Genomic DNA, 17,357 nt, shown 5'->3' with positions numbered 1-17,357 from the left:
TACTGACTCTGGAGTTCCTGGAATTTGCATCTCTTCATTTTACAGATAAAGCTCCTTTCAAGCTCCTTGGCTACCAGCGGCCCAAGTTTCTTTGTCCCTGTATCATCCCTGTGCTGCACAGCTGAAAATGAGCAGAACTCACAGCACAGGAAAGGTAGAATGGCTGTAACCAGCACAGGCATCATCAATTCTGAAACCTTCAACATCAGCTTTTTCTTCCCATCTGCTCTGATTGTTTCAAATAAGGAGACAAATATTTTCACATTAAAAAACTCCAACTAATTTAAAAAACAAGTGTCTGTCTCTGAACTGAAGTAAGACTAGTCCTCTGTATGTTCTGCTTAAAACATGAGGCCCCAATACAATATTTTCTCTTCTTTCTATTCACAAGAAAATAAAAAAGGGCTCTATTTGGAGTCTGGACATATAATCAAATCCTTCACTGGCACCAGAAAGATTCATTAGTTAGCAATTGCTACCTACTGCTCTTTATCAGGATGGGGGAGTGAGAGAGAGAGAAATAAAAAATAAGGTTTTGGTGAACTGAGCTAAATCTGTCAACAGAAAAAAAAAACAATAAAATCTTTGTAAAAGAAAGTGGAGCTGTCAACTTTCAAAGGACGGTCTGAGGGTTTCAGAAAATACTGGAGTGGTGAAAAGAGCACACTTACCAGGTTATTTCAAATGGATGACTTAAACTTATTATAGTTTTTCAAACACTTTTTTTTTAAAAGAAACTAATACAAAACTATATTCCAAATGGTAACAATCCACATTATCATTAACAAGCATACAATAAATAAATATGGGCGTTTCTTCTCAGATTTCACCACTGCAGCTGCTCTTGCTGCCTTTGGATCCTATGCACAATCAGAGGAAGACCTTTCCCTGGGAGTTTATCAAAAACCATGGTCAAAATAAATGGCCTAAATCAAAATACACTATTTCTCATTTAAATAATTGATACCCAGAAGTTTGTTCTTCTGCACAAATGTACGCACATTGTCAACTATGGGGCTGTGCACAGAAACCATCTTAGAAACTAAGTAAGGCACCTGGAGCCAGCCTCTGGTTCCCTACAGCTAAACTGATCTTTGACACAAACTGTATCCATAGAGAGAGCTGTGTATTTTACCTAACAATGACCTCGGAAATCCTCACAGTTATTTGAACCATTCCCTTCTATCCCTTTCTTTGGAATCTGCAAAAAAGACAACATTTGGAGGCTTAATTTTGCCAGGACCTGTAAAAAACTTTCTCAGTTATCTTATCAACTCATTCCAATATTTAAACGGTCTGAAGAAAATCAGAGGCTGGTAATGAAGTTCTCTTTTCTTTCCAAGTTCATCACTCCCTGGAAAACCCAGAAGACTATTTAAGAGATCTGAGCTGCAACCATACTAAACCATTGATTACAAAGGAGACACACAGACCTAAAAGAAGGTGACATTATTTCTTCTGTTTCAAAAGTGTCTTCATTTGGCTCTGTTGACACAAAACTGCCATAAGGACAGGAGGGATATTGTGCTCATTGATACAAAGTTCATCTGCATGTTGGAGCAGTGGAAAGGGACTGGCAAAATGAGCATCAGGAGGACCCAGGTGAAGTCCATAGTCCTTCTTCCCTCCTGGGGCTCCCTAGGGAATCCAAGGCAGCCACTAGAGTCACTCCAGATGAGCAAGCATCAGCAGAAATCCAGCAGAGAAAAGCAGGAAGGTCTGGTGGCTGAGTAAACGAAGAAAGGGAAAGGAGAGGGAGCTGGAAGTAAAAACACCACCAAGGTGGAAAGAAGGGCACTTCAAGGGGCTGGTGCAAAAACCCAGAGGTGCTCCTGCCACTCCAGGAGCTACACAGCCAGCCCTAATGGGATCAGCAACATCCCCATTGTTTGGAGGCTCATCCTGAAAGGATCAACTTCAGTCCAATTTTTTGTATGCCCTGCTAGCATCTTTTCTGCAAAATAAATAAATAATGGAGGAGGAAGAAATAGATTTCAGAGAAAATTAGCACCCTTCTCTACCCAAAGACTGGACAGGAAGAAGGGACAATTAAGAAAAAGTATCTGTGTTAAAGTTTGATATGTGTAAGAATTAAGCTGTTGCCCAACAGTACATTAGCCTAGAGCAATGCAATACTGGGACAGGCTGTTCTATGGGGCTGATACTATTTTGTGATGCATTACATGTGGAGATATGTGAATCACACATCACACATAATGCACAGTGGCTAAAAGCTTTTGAATCCCTCACAAAACAATAGATCTGCAGGAAGAGTGGAAAACTGAATAGAAGGCTGCACTGTTCTGGGAAATGAGGAATGATGTCTGGGCCATCTCAAAAAAACAATCACTCAGGTGATTTGAAAACCTTTTCATATGGGAGTAGGATTTTTATTAATATGTAGATATGTCTCTGCTCTTATGAGATGCTGCTGCCATCCATCTTGTGATATAGTAATGATCATAGTAACAATAAAAACAATAGTTACATTTATTGTATTTGGTGCATGATCTGTCATTCAGTTCTTGAGTGGCATGAAAAAATACATTTATTTCCATCAGTACATCTGCCAGGGAAAGTTGATAGCATGACAATGTTTCTTCGAAGAAACCTTATTTAAGAAACCTTTTGACAAGGAAATAAATCAGGATGATGAATGCCTAACAAGATTGGCTTTAGTCACAGCTCTAACATTGGCCAAGACAATCTTTGTTAATCACAGATATGCATATCTGTTGCAAAAAATCAAGTTACTACAACATAGTGAGTCACAGCTCACAATCTGATTTGTATTAACAGGCCATGTGTGTATTCTTAGTCTGCTGTAAGTGTGAAGGAAAATAACAGTGGCTGGAGGAACGTGTTTTCCTTTGTGACTGGAACAGACAGCAAATGCACACAGGCAGTGATACACTGCCCTGCTGATGAGCAACAGCTCATTTGGCCCCAGCAATCCAATGGCTTACAGAGATTTTACAAACACTACACCTCTTCCTCTGCATCAAAATATTATCAAGTTAAAGAACATATATGCACTGTTAAATTCTACAGTCAACTGGGACAAATTGCACTTCACAACTATTAGATGGGAAATATCTCTACAGTAAAAACACATGTACCTGAACTGTACACCCCTAAAGCCAGGGCCTCAGTTCATTTATGGCTCTGGTCCATCACACCGATTCCAGTTTTTAGGCTGGTGTATCCTCACTGATAGAACTTATTTTTCACACAACTCCTTTGAAAACAAAACTTAAACATTCAAATACATTGGGGAAGAAAAGCAGTTTGGGGTAGTTTCTGCCTTGGCTGCCCTGTGGTCATAGGCTAAACCAAACTTCACTTAAGTAACTGCATGATGAGAGAAAAACCTGCAAGGCACCTTGCTGCTGGTGACATGAGCACTATCTCCAGCAACAGCTTAGGTGTCACTCGCTAAGGAGACACACGCAGCTCACATGTGCAGTGCCACAGCTGCAATCAGGCTCAAGAAGTAAGAGGGTTACCATGAGCTGGGAGCTCACACCAGTGATTGCAGCAGGGCTAGCGGTCTCTAAACCCCTTCCAACAAACAGAAAAACAAGGAACTGCTTGTCTTGGAAAAAAAAGGAAAAAAAAAAAGCTATGCTGGATTCTTTTGTACAGAGCTCCTGATGTATGGTGCCTAGGCTGGGAAAATAACCCTGCTGACTCCAAAAAGATTATAATGATGCCTGCAGGTAAGCAAGTGCCACCTAAGCAGAACCAGGGCAGTTCATCAGAATGAGAGAAGACTGTAATGATGATATCAATTTTCATTATGTACTAATATTACATTAATTTTATTTGCACGGAGTTAGTCATTGGGGTTTATGGACTGGGGCCATGTCTGTGCATATATTACAGCAGATATAAATGTTGCTGTAGCAGTGTTCATGGCATTTGAAATAGATGCATTTCTTCCATGCTTGACACTGGACTCACATTTGCTTCATAGGAAAGCTTCAGGTAGTCCTGCAAGGAGCAGGGATTTGGACTCAATGTTCCTTATGGGTCCCTTTCAACTTAAGAGATATTCTAAGATTCCATTATATAGAACCTCTTCTGCAAAGACCACATGTGCTGACTTGAAGGTAACTTTCCTAGTGAGCTCTTATAAATTTCTGAGTGTTTATTCTGTTACTTTGGCCAGTTGGGGCCTTTGATTTGGCACTATAAAGTTTCTGCATCACTCAATCCATGGGCAATGTGCTTAACAGCAAGCCAAGCAAGAAAGACCTGCATTCCTGTGTACGCCAGCACACTTTGCAAGGCAAAGCAAAATTCTCTAACCCTTTCTTAACACAGGGTAGAGCTTGATTCCTTGTTTATAGCCCACCTGACATGTCATTCTCATCTCTTCTCTGTAGGCACTTATGCAAATAACAGCACTGGAGCCTGAATATAAATGAAGCACTTAGTAATTTTTTAACTACTTAAAACCTTTAACTGCTGGGAAATCTAGAGAAGGTGCAAATACACCTTGACAAACCAGCTACTTGTGCACACCACAGGGAAATGCTTCAGGGGTCTCAGCTTGAGATTATCTGCTCAGGCATCTGAAACATGCTCAGACTTACATTCCCTGGGCCCTACTTGGATGCTTTCCATGCTCTCAAACATGCTTGGGAAAAAGTATATTGGACAAACCATGCTGGCTTTCCCAAATTTCTGTTTAATTTTTTTATCTTCAAATCCCCATCAAAACAGCATGATCACATCCCTGGTGAGGACTTCCCCATAAAGAAAAAAAAATCAAAAGACCTGCACTAAGTATTCAGATAGGCTGAGAAAAAAAAATCCCCCAGACAATCTACTTAGACATTATTCAAGCAAACACTCATTGAATTCAACGGGATTTTAATTGTTTTAGGACTAAATTGAATTTAGGACTCGGTGTAAATCTCTGTGTTTGGTCATTTATTTCTCCCAACTACTCTCATTTCCTTTATTCAACTTCTAGTGCAAAATGCATATCATCAGTCCAGTGTATTATAATACCTTTCTCTTCTTCAGAAAAGAAGTCACAGAGCAATCACAGTCTATGATCAATCTCTATTCTCCTGAGGCATTGTTATCTGTATTTAAATATGTTTCTTTTTGTGTTGGCTGACAACAACTAAATGCCCAGCTGTTGCAAAGGCTTTGGGAGGATTAGGGAATCAGGCAGTTCAATTTTCTTTCGGCTTGCTTTTCCATCACAGAATTGTTTACGCTTCCTGAGTCAGAGAAATTTATGACTGTTAATTAGAGTTAATTTTCTTTCTATTTCTCTTGCCTACCCTTTCTACCCCATTAAAACTAGCAAGCTGTAATCTGGTACTAAATAAAAAACTGACAAAAGATAAGCATCAGACTACAGCTGGTGAGTAGTTAATGCACTCATTTGTACAGGATTCATGAAGCTTTACAAACATTGAAAAATTACATCTCGCCAGCCAAGTGACAGGGACAGTTCAAAAAAACCAACCCACTGGCCCTACAAATAGCAGTGTCAGATCCCTATCTGCATCTCCCATGGCATCACTGTGCAGAGCAGCACCAGTACTCACCCTGCACTTTATACTTCAGGATTTTCTTCAATAAACACCCAGCCATGCAATCTCTTAGCAGGAGAACCACTGAAGTTTCCAGTATGATCTCTTCTATGTCATGACTGTATGAAGCATCAGCTTCAATACCCACTTAGCCCAGACCCTACTGCAAATGTTTTTCCTAATCTTATTCTCTGCAATATTTTCAGCTGGGGTATTTCTACTTCTTTTCCGGCCCAGTGAAGTCTGAAGGACTGCTGTGCTGAAAAAAATGTGTGTCACCCCCGCAGTGCTGCATGAATGGAGCATGTACTTGACCTAATTTTCTGATATGAGTGGTTAAAATAAATTCTAAGATCATTACTCATGTTCCCAAATACTGCATTGACTACAGATACCAAAGCACCATGGTATGGACAGGGACACACTAACATAACTGGGCTCATTTGAAAACTGTGCCCACAAACAAAATTTTGACTTCAGTACAGAAGCACATAGACACAGGCACGTGCCAAGGAGTAGGAGAGTCCCTTTCACACACACACACAGGCAAGTACATGGCAGGTGGAGGTGAGCACTGCCACTCCTGCCATTCAGTAGTGAGTGCACAAACACCTTGTGTGTCCCTGTGTGCACCCTGTGGTCACATTTTCTCTTTCACAAAGGCAGTTACAAAAGTTGAAAACATCTATTTATAATCACTAGGCAAACCCTACTAGAGCCTGTAAGGCTGTGCCTAGCAGTGGAACTGGATTTTCCAGCATGTAAGGCAGAAATGGACAAACACTGCTTCACAATGCATCTGGGAGAGAATGTTCTGTCAGTGGTTTCCTACTCCTTGTGTTAGCAGGTCCCTTCTCTGCTCATTGAGGGGCAGCAGCAGCAGAGCTGGAGAGGCTGGCATGACTGCTCTGCCCTCAGGAAAGGCTGCACACAGAGGAAAAGCTGTGCCACAAAAGGTGTCATGATGAAACCAGGCAGTTGGTCCAACCTCCCCAGCCTCACCCAGAGGGCTCAAGGCTGCCTTTCCCATCTGTTCATTTCTGGTGTGCCCCTTCCCCAGGACCTGGGAGACTACAAACCATACACAAAACAGTGAATCTGCAGGACAAAATTCTCCCACCCACCTATCTCATCAGTTTCCCTAAGCCTATTTACTGGTGAGCCCATGGCATGGATTCTTCATGGCTTCTCATTTCTTCTTCACAGTCTAAGTTAGTCCTCTGCCCAAACCAGAGATGGTTTTTACGTCTTGCCAACACCACCAAGGATCAGGACCACAGAACATACAGGCTAAGAAAATAAGCTACGCAAGAAAAATCAAGCCAGCTAAATGAAAATCCTGATCAAAATGAAATCCCTTTGTGGGGATCCTTTCAAGACAAAAGGCATTCTTATAGAGGATCTCCACTTCTCCAAGTCAGTGTTGAGCAGTGCAGTTCTACCCTACCCATAACCAAGCTGGGTTCCTTCAGTCCAGCCCCACTCCTGTTTTGAAGTTAGTGAGAATTCTGGTAACAGAGTTTTCCAGGGAGCTGGCATCAGGCCTTTGCCAACCTGAAGCCAAATTTACTTCAGCTGTAATCCCATGAATTAAAGCAGTCACACTGGCCATTGGTTGGGCTCTTTGAGCAACATGGCCAATAGAAGAGTGAACAGATGACAAGCAAATGAGGATTTAAACTAACTGTACTTTTGTTAACTTCTCATCCAACAGTATTTTATGATTCTCAGGTCCTTAGAGAAACTTCTAAATAAATTAAGTGCTCCCCTCAAGGCAGTCATCTTAGAATTGGTGTACTTTCTTGGGCAGTATTTTATATTCCTGTCAGTGAGCGCTAAGTGCCGCTAAAGAGGAGCCATAAACCCATTTTGAAAAGCAGCAGCAAGAATGAATCAAATGAATCAGCAATTCTGACTATGTGAGACGCTGACATCATGCTTCCCTGGCTCCAACCCTGGGTCCATAAGAATGATGGAGGTCTGATTAATTACTCCCCAGGCTGCAGAGCTCACACAAGAGCCAAGGACTCAGCAGCAGCCCAACCAGCTGACTCAGAGAGCAGTAACTCATTGGGTGCAATCTGCCTGGATGCCAGATTGTCCTGCCTGCAGTCAATCTGCAAACTAACCCTCCCAAAAGGGTTTTTGGAAAATGCCATTCACACTCACACAGGCTAAGTGTGCACCAGATAAGATGCAGCTACGGTACAGTAGCAGCTGAAGTCATATTTTATTATGTTTTTCCACTTGCTCTGAAGGACACTGGAAATCTTTCCCCACCACTGAAAAACTCCTGGAAAACAGATCAACACTGAAACATTTCCCCATGATGTTCATTAGGCTGGATATAGTTAATTATGGCAGCCCAATCTGCTGTTCTTCATCAGCCCCAATGCCTGATTTTGCTGCACTTACACTGTAATCCCAGGACCCTCTTGTGCCAGGTGTTCCACAAATGTGCAATGGAAAATGAGTCCCTATTCACAGCAGGCTTTGTTTTATCATCTGCACCTTGGATACCTGGGCTGGAAAGACAGGCCAACATGGGCAGTTCTTCTTACTGCACCCACCTACTGCTGTGGCAGAAGTGCAGCCCAGGCTGCCTTACCTTATGCTGTTCTGAGCTCACTGCAAAGCTGTGTTCGGACTTCATCCCTTTGAAGCCCCAGGAGAATATAAAGTAATATTCCAGGGGTAGAAACTTCAAGGGTAGAGCTCTCCTGTACTTGACCTGTGCCACAGTGGGTGAAAGAAATGTAATTTTTATCCACCTGTACTGCTGCGGGTACATATCTGATTCAATGAAGAATAAAACACCTGTAAAGTAGGTCAGCAATTCTTAGACAGCACTTGCACTTGTGTTTCCTTTCAGAAGCTGCACAACACACTGATCTCCAAGGGAAAGGAGGGCACAAAGGACAAGGCATTTTCAAGGGAATAAGAATTGCTTTATTTCTGAACAGCAGTATGCAGCTAGAATCCCAAAGCTCTTCAACTGCTCCATTTTTCAGTCACAGATTTGGCTCAGATTCCAGTGCAAAACAACCCTAGAAAGCTTAGTTTTCAACCCAATAAGACTGTTTTCCCCAAATATATGCTATCTTCTACCTGTAGCCCCTACAAGAGAAGAATGAGCACGAACTTGTGAAAGGAAATCTCACAGTGGGCACAGACAGTTTTCAATTTAAGTTCTATTGAGATGCTAACTCTGATCTCACAGAGCACCTCTTCATTCAAACATGGCAACCCAGGAGGTGCTGGGTTGGGATGCTAGAAAGAAGCTTAGGCTAATTAATTGCATTTCTTTTTCTGACTGCAGTGTTTTCCTGCCCTGCTGGATGCTCAGAGGCCAGCAATGGTTCTTCTGATTAACAGTATCTCATAATGAATTCAAAGGAAAAGCTGCAGGCTAAAGAAAACTGGATTTTTGTTAGCAAGGATTTGCTCTTGGCAAATAATTATAATTGCCAGTGTTAAAAGGAGATAATAAATTAACTACAGCAGACATGAAAAATAAATTTGGAAAAAAGCTTTCAATAATTACAGTGCGTATGTCAAATGGAAATTATGCCAATTTGCATATATCTGCAGTCACATTGTACAGTATCTCAAGTGGCTTCAGAGTAACAAGCTTGTATATTTAAAATCATTTAATATAGCCCAGGGTTTTAATAGCCCAAAAGACACTTCAATAAGTACAGACCAAAAGTTATCTAGGAATTCTCTGGGTTTTTATGCCCCAACTATACAGAGTTCATTATTATTTCATAACCATTCATTAAGAAATTTACCATCCCCACCCCCAAGTACACACACTGGTTTTCCTGATTAAAAGCATGTTATAGGTTTTTTTTTTGGTTCATTTCAATAGGTCATTATTCCAGTATAACCAGCCACATGGGAAGCCACACTACTACAACTCTCTATATAAAACATCATGTCCCACATCTTACACCAGGGCTAATTTCCAGGCAGTTCATTGGGAGCTCTGCATTATTTGTCATGTGCTTCAGTCTAGATGAAGTTTCCAGTCAGAAACCTGAACACGAGTGTGTGTGGGTGGATTTGGACAAGAGCCTTGCTCTGGACTCCGGCCAAGGATCACACACTCATAGGCCATGGGAGAGGATCCTCCTGACCAGCCTCAGAAGGGTGCCACATGTGTCTGGGAGTTCATCCCAAATCCATCTGCTTGTTGCTGCTTAAGAATGGGGGAAATTTATTAAAACCACCCTCTTATTTTCCCTGTCATTTATGACATCAGTCTATTTAAACTTGAACTGGGAATCCCCACATCCCAAGAAAAACCACTCCCTAGGACATTTGGGAGATAAGCTTTTTGACCCTTCAGCTTCATTACCTCCTTCATACCTGCACCTAGCACAGAAAACACTGAGAGTCAGATTATCCCTTTGGAGGAACACGGATAACTAACAGGTAATCACAGTATTATTGAAAGTTGCCACCGGTCATTTATGGTTCACTCACAGATCTCAAAGCACTCGACAAAGCCAAGCAGGTATTACCCTCACACTGCAAAGACGAAAGAGAAGTCAAGAAGTTTGATGATTTCTCCTGGTACAGATACTGCCAGAAGTGGCAGTGGCAGTAATCTTATCTATCTATCTAACCCCTTCCTCACTAGTAACCTTTCTGCATCTGCAGAATTTAGCTTTTCCATCCAATTTTGCCACGATTTACTCTTTTCTTAAAAAAAAGCACCATATCTGCTTTTCAAAGATTGTTGGAATATCTCAACTTCAGCTGAAAGTGAAAAGACCAAACCTCAGCTGTAGGAGTGTTGGTTGGACTGTCTCAGGGCAGAGATTTTTTTGTGTAACAAAACTGCCAGGCTCTTGTTTTCCTGCTTTCACACACTTGACAATGGGTGCCTTGCAGGCAGGGCGAAATACCAGCTTTAGGCTAGATTCATCCCTGGGCAAAAGTACCAGCTTTAGGCTAGATTCATCCCTGGGCATTTTCCAACAGGTAGAGAAAAATCAGGAGGGTGCTGAGACAAAAGCACTCCCTAAAATCATGGCAGGAACAGCACCTGGCTGTGGTTATACCCATCAGCAGCAATAGGCCCACATGGAAAGATGCCACTCAGCCATACAAGCCCTGCAGAGAGCTAAGCTAAGGGTTAATATTTACCCTATCTAACTAGAAATGAACAGAGTGCCAAATCTGGGACAGGATAATTTCTCCACAGGCAACTCACTGCCTGCAGAGACTCACCCCCATGAGTCAGTGCAGCAAGAGTGGGATGCCAAAACAACTATTTGCGATTTCTTGGGAGGAAAGCCTGGTCCGACTGCAGCACCGCAGGGCACTTGGTGGCTCAGAGGAACTGCTGCAGTAATGTGTTCCTCCTCCAAGCCCCAATTCATCTCAGTAATGGCCAACTGCATGTTGTTAGGCCTGACAAAAATGTGGTGGCCTGGGTGAAATGAGAGGCTCACGTCGCCTCTAGATGCCAGTCATGAAGCGTCACTGTCACCAGAACCATTCTTGACAAGACCACTGAGTCCCCTCAGGGCCCTTCCAGCAGGATGGCTGGGGCAAAAGCAGAGGCCAGCAGCCATCTTCAAACTCCAGGCACATCCTGGATGCTCACATCACCATACCCTGCACCAGAGGCTGTCCTCATCACGAGTATTTTAGTTTCCCAGGGTTATTCAGCCTATAAGCAAGCTTTTTTCAAGTAGCAGCATGTGCTGAAGAGGAGTTCCTACTGCAGCAGTAAGCGTGTCCTACCAAACGCTGCATTGTCCCACAGTCCTATGTGTTTCTGTCAGGGACATTACAACAGCTGGATTTGCCCTGAGGCAGAAGGCAAGGGAAGTGCCCAAACAAGTCAAAGTCAGTTTCCCATGGCATGGACACCTCAGCTGTTTTACTGAACACATCCTTACCTTCCAAGGGCACGTCAGCACAAGACGTGCATAGAATGTACATACCCCTTCCTTCCCTTTCTTTGAGGAAGCATCTGCACAAAGGCCTCCTATTCTCTTAAGGATGATTTAGGAATGTATGGGCAAGGTCAGACAGACCTTGTGGTCTATCTGTAGCTGGATGAGTCTTTGCCAGAGGGAAATACAGCTGACGAACCTTGGCACAGCACTGCTACCTTGGGAGAGACATGACTTACTGGATCGGAGAGTGTCCTGCTGCCAGGGCTGGGGAGTGCTGCAGCAGAGGCTGTAGCAAACTGCTCACATCTCCAGAAACTCCAGAGTACCAGGAGACAACATATTGTTCACTCTTTAAAGATTTCTTGTATGTGCTGCAAAAATCCTGCATGAATTTTGTAAGCTGCCTGCATATTTAGATTCCTTAAGTGAGGTTTTTGTTCACTGCAAATCTGTTTAGCTCCAAAAATGCTTTTTTTAAACTCTGCAGCTTGTATTTGTCCTTGAGGCTTGACAGGACGTAAAATGTGGCAACATGCTGGAACAGCCTCTCTGCTTGCAAGCTGTTTTGCACTACAGCAGCACATTTGACAGAGGAGTTTTCCAGTTATAGGGGATGTCATCACAGCAATACAAACTGCTTTACCTTGGACAAGCCTTAACAATACTGTTACGCTATAGGTGTGGCTTTCCTTTAAAAAATTATTTTTAATGCTACAATATTCAAGGGTGAACAAAGCACACACCTATGCTGATGCCAGTGTTTTCACAATACAGCAGGTTTCAGTTGGCTCAGTGACACCAGAAAGGAACTGGGCTTCACAGAAATTTGGATGGTTCCCTTCTGAGTCACATGCAGTTGGATTATCCTTTTGAAAAAATTCGTGGTGTTTGTTTGCAACAAAACTAGCCCTTCTAAGCCTACAGAGAGTATTTTGTTCTCCAACTGTATGGTTCATAGCTTCTGTTGTTGTCATCTTTGGTTTGGCTCATCTAAAATTGTCCTTTACACAGAGAGAATTGACAAAACACAGAAATCTGGTCACCTGTTCACAATATTGTGCTGAGGGGAAACAATGCCATATCCCAGCTCATCTCTCACCCTTCTGCTTCTATGTCAGAAAAGACTCTAGTGCACCCCTTTCTTTCCAGAAAGTAAACATTCCCAGTGTGCATGCTCACTGTGTTACTGAGGAGTTTTCACTGCCATGCAAATAACGCTGCAAGGCACCACAAGCAGTGAACACATCCACACAAAGTATCGGGCTGCAACACGTCCATATTCACCCACATGTGGTCCTTAGTTGACTCAGCTGCCCAGAAAATCTGAGGGTAGGCAATGAAACATTAGTTTCAGAGAAGGGAAGAAGGCAAGAAAGCAGTTTGCTTTCTGATTTCTGGCATTATTGTATGAAGCTAGGAAAAAAAGTGTCAATACTACACAAAACAGAGAAAGTGAAGGATTGACTAGAGAGAAGCAAAAGTTTAATAACACCTGTAACCTAAGAGGATTTTTTTTCTCCCAAAAAGCCTTGGACATTTTCACTAGTACTGAAAAAAGCTAAAAGGATGCAAGCAAGACCTGTAATTCACAGCAAGTACCCACCACAGGCTCAGCTTTCCAGCACATCCTTTTGCAGTGACAAGAGCAGAGCAACACACCTCCAGCTCTCATATGGAAGCAATTATTAGTGTGAAAACAGCCCTTCCTAGGAGGAAACAAATGAACCTCAGGCACGCTGCGATTAGTGACTACTCCCATGCAGATATGTAAACAGCCAAGTTGCTGCTACCTTAGCTTGGCAAAATTTTAAAGCTTTGTGATTTTTTAATTCACTTGTTTGTGCTGTCCTGCCAAGCACAGGGTTTTTGGAGGGGATCCCATACAGAGGACAGAGAGTGGCTGCAGAAACAAAGAACACAGAGCTCTGCTGTCCAATTCTCCCCTCTAACTATATGAAAACACAGATCTTTCAGCTTTCTTTTCTAATTGCTAGACAGACTGGTTTATTCCCTCCAGCTACAATAGTAGATGAGAATGTTACTACTTTCTCTACAGTGAATATTTAAGAATGTATGTTGGTGGTTTCTGCCTAAAAAAAAATTAATTTTATTGACTGTAGTTACAGAAAAGGTCTCTGCAAGGACTGTGTCCTGCCCATCTCCGGCCAGCTTTATACAGAGATGCTCTTGTGCACAGGTGAAGGCACTGCTATCCTTGCTCTCCAGAAGCACAACAGGACAAGCTTTTCTGGTCAGGTATCTAACAGGTGTGAGTCCAGCACACCCCACTACTCCCAGCAGGATGTCAGAACTCCAGAGTGCAGAGCATGCCTTCGACTGTCCAAGGGGGCAGCTGCAGGTACCTCCATTGCATACTGCAAGCACTTTTCATCTCAGACCTCTCCCCCTCTGCCAAGAAAACCCCAGTCACTCAGGTGTGGAAGCATGCAGTGGGACATCACAGCTGGTGGCACTGGTTAGAGTCTGAACTCCTCTTTCCCCTGAGCCAAAACACCAAAGGCAGCAAACCAATCTCCAACTCTTTTGTGAAGGGCCTGTGCAGGACACAAATTCACCTCCAGCTGCTGTGACTGGCTGGAAAAGACCTCACCACAGAGCAGCAGGAGGAGCATGGGGTACACCTGGATTACAAAAGGGTGATCACATTAGTAAGGCAGGCACAGGCAGGCTGGCATGGCTTTGCTGCAGGAAAGCTTCCACACACACTGATGACACTGGGGTCTGAGTGCCAGGTAGCTGTGTCAACCACGAAACACCGACACAAGGGCAAGGAGCCCCTGCTGCTGCCTAGGAAAGGAAGAGGAATTGCCATATCCAATTAAAACTGAAATGACTTTGACTGCCCCCCTGAACAACCAGAGATGACTTCCCACTGGCTGAGTTCAGCAAAGGCTTCTCAGCCATTAATCTGCAGTCCCTTCAGGGGAGTGGACCTGCACTGGAAGCACTTCATGTTTCCCCCAAAGGAATTATGCAATTAAGCCCTGTCTGTCAGGCTGGGCTTTGTCTCCCTATAAAACACTTCAATAGGATCCGGCAGTTTTAGCAAAGGGAGCTGGGCAGCCCCTCTCTCCTCTGTGGCTATTCATTTCCCACTGCAGCTCATCTGACATTTCCACTGAGGCTCACAAGGAAGATCCCCCCTGCAATAACATGCTCAAAATGTCCTTGGGAAAGAACATGATTCCCAAGTGTCACAGAAGCAGGGGAGCAGGAGGGGATGCCTTCCTCCACCTTGGACAAGACCCTGCTCCACTTGCCTCACTAGAGCTTAATTTAATTTTCCACACAAAATCACTCCCAGCTTCTCTTCACTTCCCTCTGCAAGAACTGCTTGTCCCCATTTGCCCCTCTCTACTGTCACTTCACTGTGGGATCAAAAGAAGTGACAGTAAGGAGAAACCCGATGCATACAAATGTGAATTTTGGCTGTGCACAGCTCCTGTGCAGCCAGTTGAGACAGGCTAAAGCCTTCACTGACCACTTCAGTGCATACAAATGGAAGTGGCTGTAGAAAGGGGACAAAGCTTTTCCCCTGCATTAATGAGCAGAGCACTGAGAAAGGGCAGCTTGACTCTCTGCCACCTGAATGTCTAAGAATCCCAGAGGAGACAGGTGAGGGAGACTCCTGAGGAGCACCCAAGTGTGCCTGGTCCACCTTGAGAAGGTGCTTCAAATACTGGTCTGTCTTGGAAGCCAGATCGTGTCAATGCATGCAATTAAATCCTGTCTTGGCATGCAATAAATTATCACTGATATAATGCTGGGTTTCTAGGCAGGTTTAACTACATGGAACCCAAATCTCATAATAAATCATTACACTGGGCCATATTCATGTTGGACCCTTAAAGCCAGTGAGGCTGATGTCTACACTGCAAAAGCTGTATTGCACTTCTGTGACTGACACTGGAGACAGGATGTAACATCTTGAAAGCACAGATCCTAGAAATAATTTCAACTTACAATTAAATAAATTTACAGTATCTCATATAAGATTTTGGAGTGGTTTTCTCCTTTTTTGGGGGGGGAGGGTAGGTTTGTTAATTTTGGGGTGATTTGTTGATTTTTGTTGTTTTGGGTTTTTTGCCAATCCTATTGAGAATATTTAGGATAAAAAATTTCTGAGTCTACTATTGAGTAATATGGCAGATTTTTCAGTAAAGTTTCATTCATTCAAATCCCTAAGGTTTAGCCATTGAAAATATTAATCAGGGACTAAAGAAACTAACAGAATAGCACAGGAGGGGTGATAAAGCTCCCATTTCATAACAGCTTGGGAACAACCTGCAAACTAGTTTCAGCCACAGAAAGCTTCAGAGGTTCATTTCTCTGTATTTTTTTTACCTAAGACACTCTTTTCTAGAAAACGCAGTTATTCTGACCAGGAAGGGATTTGAATTCAGATTGCAGAGAAGCTGAGCAATACACAAGGTAGTGAGCAGAGAAGATATATAAGCAGAAACCCAAAAACTGTGCCAACATATGGCCTTTTCCTGACCCATCCTGAGTAATGCAAGAAGGGCTTAAGAGTATCCCAGCCAGCGGAGCTTGTTAGAGGAAGTCAGTGAGCAGCGTCTAGCTGCAGGGAGCTCGACCATCATCTGGATACAATAGTCAAGCCCTGCTTACAGACACAGTTGAAAGCCAACCCTAGTAGGATGAAAAGAAACAATTGGCAACCTCTGTCGGCTGGCAAGGGAACCCACACCATCGTCCGACACGAGACACTGACCCTTGAGCTAAAGAAGAAAACGTGTCACTACCTATTTAAAGAAGGATTTCAAAAAGAGTCCCAGTTATATTAAAAAAAAAAAAAAACTAAAAACAATGTTATTTAACAGCAATTTTTTTCAGCTTGGCCTAAATCCTCTTTCAGGAACTCTGTCTCCTTACACATCACAATTTTAGGAATACAATATCCAATAACACAAAAAATGATGATCAGAAGCCAAATGCTAGGGCTGATTTATGCAATTACAGGGTGACAGCAGGCCAGACAGGGTTTCAATCTGTGGACAGATGCCAAAATGTGAGATCTGTGAGCATTCAGTCAGATAAATGGAAGCATATCTCAGGGCTCAGAGTCCACATTCACCAGCTCCATGCCCCAGATAAAGACTCAGCCCTGCTATAACAAAATGGAGCGAAACGGGCAAACATTGTGGAGGTACAGGCACAGAGTCTCAGATCAGACCAGGTCATAATCTGCAACTCTAATGACAAAAGGAGCTCAAAGTGTCCCTTAATGTACATTTGTGTGAGGGCCTGAGCGAGATGCAAAGGGGAACAAGTTAAAAAATATTGGGCTTCACTCACACCAGACTGTCAACTCACCTGGCATGGCACAGGGCTTTGTTTTGCAAGGGGCAGCTCCCTAGAGGAAGACGAAGTGCAAAACACCTAAACAGCCAGACACCCACAAAGGTCTCACATGCACTGCTCACAGCTTCAAAACAACCCCAGCTGTGTGAGTGCCACAACATCTGCCAGCCTCCCTGAAGGCAGCTCTTACAACACCAGCACAATGTGCACTTACAAGGGAAAAGGCTCTTCCCAACACACAGCACATGGTGGGAATGTGCCACCAGGAGTGCCACACCTCCTGCTCACTGTGAGGAAGGCAGTACTGCTGAGGGGATCAAGGACAGCCCCACGTGCAAGCTGCCTTCTGGGAAGTGATGGATTGGTATCGCAACTGGAAGCCAGCAGAGGTTTCTAGGGAAAAGCATTTAAGTCTCTACTCCATTCCCCAGTTTCCTCACTAAGTGCAGGCACAAAGGAATGGGAAAATGTTTTCAGCAGTTCCTATTAGCCATGAATCATGTCTTGCTGGGGTTAGAGCTGTGCAAATACACAAGCCTTTGTG

This window comes from Geospiza fortis, unplaced genomic scaffold, assembly GCF_000277835.1.
Source record: "Geospiza fortis unplaced genomic scaffold, GeoFor_1.0 scaffold104, whole genome shotgun sequence".
Taxonomy (NCBI): Eukaryota; Metazoa; Chordata; class Aves; order Passeriformes; family Thraupidae; genus Geospiza; species Geospiza fortis.
Note: the sequence above shows the minus strand (reverse complement) of the source record.